Genomic DNA, 3,006 nt, shown 5'->3' with positions numbered 1-3,006 from the left:
CGACTCATTTCTGATCTCCACAAACCAATGGGTGACGTCACTCATGCTCTGTCCATTTATATTAACGGTCTATGACTAAACACTGGGAAAAGAAGGCTAAAGCATGCTACATGTTAGCACTAGCATGCTAGTTCGTTCTCAATGGCAAAACACTGCTACAACACACACTAGTTGACCATAATTTGCAAAAGAACTACTTCCATGTCTCTGTTCTGTTCTGTATTCCACAAATGCCCTTCGTTTAGAAGAAGTCTCCCAGCTAATCCTGCCTTCTACTGACCAAAGTTGGAAAAACAGTAGCTAGCTGATGTGATCTTACCTAGCAACTGCGCATGTGCAACTCCCAACAAAGATAGTAAAGAAGTGAGATGTCTCACTTTGTAGCCTAACCAAAAACCCAAACACACAGGGTGAAAAGAGGATCTGCAGCAATGTGCAGTACAACAAAAATATGGTTTTCTTTTTTTTTTTTTTATGAAACCATGTTAACCTATTCTGGTACAACCTCAAAATACAATTATGAACCTGTGTCATGTTGAGCATGATATGGGTGCTACATTTTTGTTTTTGTTTTTTTACCTCATCTACTATAGAAATTGTTGAGAAAACCGTAAAAAAAATGTTACTTTACTTTGGGACAGGACCTGTATATGAACAGGGTGCTCGGTCTTCACTCTTGTTGACATGGAAAATCCCCTCAGTCTCACCCTTGCTCCACGTGAAACCTTTTTGTGCCATCATGACTCAGATTTTCCTCTTTTTCACTGACTTATAAACTATAAACACTTGTTACATTTCAGGTTTTCCAACTCTCCACAATGGAAGTAGTCTCACTGCTTCTCTGCTGCTGATTCAATAACATGCATTGTTTTTTGCTTTTGATCCCCTCAGCCTGCAAGAAGAGAGAATGAAGATCTGCTCACCGGTTTGAGTTCTTGGGATGCTTGACCGACCTGTACCCCACGCTTTTCTAAGACCTCCAGAAGCTAAAGACAGGGTGTCATTAACAGGTAAGTGGAGCCTTTTGGACCAAATGTGGTGTAAATCAGAATGAGGACTTTTTGCCAGTTTGCCGTTCTTGAAGTTTGGTGTTGTGTAAACATTCTTAGATTGCTGCAGGAATCTTCACTAAAACAGTTGCTGCATTAATTTGTGTTAATTCTCTGACATCTGAAACCAAGCATTTTTGGTTAATATTTGTTTTTTAGATAATTCTTTTGGGGCTTTTCCCTTTTTATTTGATAGTGACAGTGGATAGACAAGAAAGGTGGCAAAGAGATGGGGTATGACACACAGCAAAGGGTTGTGGGTCAGATTCGAACCCGGGCTGGCAAAGGACTCCGTCTACATGGGGCGCACGCTCTTACTGGGTGAGCTACAGGTCGCCCCGGTTGAGACTTTTTTGACATTATTTTGTTATTTTGAATGGCAGCACATATAATAATCACACCTGTTGTCTTCTCCAGTCAAAATTTGACCTGGTCTGCTTTGGTAGTTTTTAAAGCATAGAAAAGTATAATTTATCGCTCAGTTCTGTTTTACTCCTTTTATCCAACTTTATTACAACTCATTAGAGTGAGTTTTAAACTTAGTTTTTGTCATGGTCAAACAGAGAGCAAAACAAAAAGACATAAGACGTGTGTGTGTGTGTGTGTGTGTGTGTGTGTGTGTGTGTGTGTGTGTGTGTGTGTGTGTGTGTGTGTGTGTGTGTGTGTGTGTGTGTGTGTGTGTGTGTGTGTGTGTGTGTGTGTGTGTGTGTGTGTGTTAATCTGGTATAAAGCACAATAGTTCTCCATTGCACCACAAATGCTATAAAATTAAATAATACACCCAAAATGTAATGAAAGTAGTGATCATTAGTTTCATTTGTGAAGAGTGTTGTAGGGAACCATCCATGTTATTTTTGGTTAATTTGGTTGAAAGAAACACATATTTCGGATAAAGAAACTTTGAAAACATGAAGACAACATAAGGCTAATTTGTGTTAACTCAATGACATCAGAAACTAAGCATTTCTGGTTGACGTTTTGTTGAGAATTGGCTGCAGCTTGCCGTACACATAGCAGTGTGCATCCCACTATGTGTGGATGTTAACACATTCCTGCTGCGTGGGAGTTAGCAACAGACCTTAATCATGGGTAGGGTTTTTCTGTAATTCCAGAGCTGGAGACGTAACCCTAATCTCTCTGGAACATTATACAGTAAATCAGAGTGTGGCTAAATCGGGGTCCTGCCAACTCAATACAGCCATCCCATTTGTGTGGATTTATGGCAGGACTTACTAAAAGTAGTTATTTCAATCTACAAAGCTTTCTCTCTTCCTTGTTTTCATTTGTGTCTGAAAGTGATGAGTCACCAACCGCCAAGCGCTAAACCTTCACACTAGTTTAATTTTGGAGGTGTACCTGGATTGCTTTGTGCCTTGGTAGATTATTTTGTAAGTAAGCGGTCCAAAGGGCCGGCTGGTCAAGGCCAGTTTTAGCTACAGTGCCCAGAGGGAGTGATGTCCCCACACAGAGGCAGCGCGGACATTGATGGATGGCCTAGCTTTCTGTCGCTTTCTGGTCCCAGACGTGAGGTGTTGTTATGAAAATATAGAAGGAAGCAGGCTGACAAGCCGCTGAGAGATGGCAGCTCGGCCTATGATAGATGACCACCTGCTGGCGATCCGCTATGGATACAGATAAACTAGAATTGTGGCCTCTCGGGAGCCACTTTCAATGTTTGCCAGAAATTGGCCTGCAGACTGCACTCCTAAATGTTTTGTGTATCTCTGTAGGATAATAGACTTAAACTAAATGACTATGAAGATAAACCAGAAACCACCAGACGGATGTACCCAGCATTACGGCAAGCCACACTGGAATTTTACTTTCATTCCCCTCATGATTTTTCCTTTGCTATCCTGCAGACAAGGAAGGAAGCCACAGAGTAGTCATTTCACTATGCTGCTTCGGATTGTAAATCAACTGAGGCTGAGTCATGTTAAGCCCCCCCCCCCCCCCC

The 3,006-nt window shown here is 41.6% G+C and overlaps 1 protein-coding gene across 2 annotated transcripts in view; it reads left to right on the top strand.

Annotated features, from left to right (window-relative positions):
- The window catches only part of LOC117937357 (leucine zipper putative tumor suppressor 2 homolog), a 28,882-nt gene that overhangs the window by 12,212 nt on the left and 13,664 nt on the right, over positions 1–3,006 (top strand). For both annotated transcript variants that reach the window (XM_034861252.1, XM_034861251.1), the window contains one exon: positions 892–1,010. The gene's annotated coding sequence lies outside the window, so the exon portion shown is untranslated. The remainder of the gene's footprint in view (positions 1–891; positions 1,011–3,006) is intronic.

Source organism: Etheostoma cragini, chromosome 21 (assembly GCF_013103735.1).
Source record: "Etheostoma cragini isolate CJK2018 chromosome 21, CSU_Ecrag_1.0, whole genome shotgun sequence".
NCBI classification, from domain to species: Eukaryota; Metazoa; Chordata; class Actinopteri; order Perciformes; family Percidae; genus Etheostoma; species Etheostoma cragini.
This window is presented reverse-complemented; position numbering and strand designations above follow the sequence as displayed.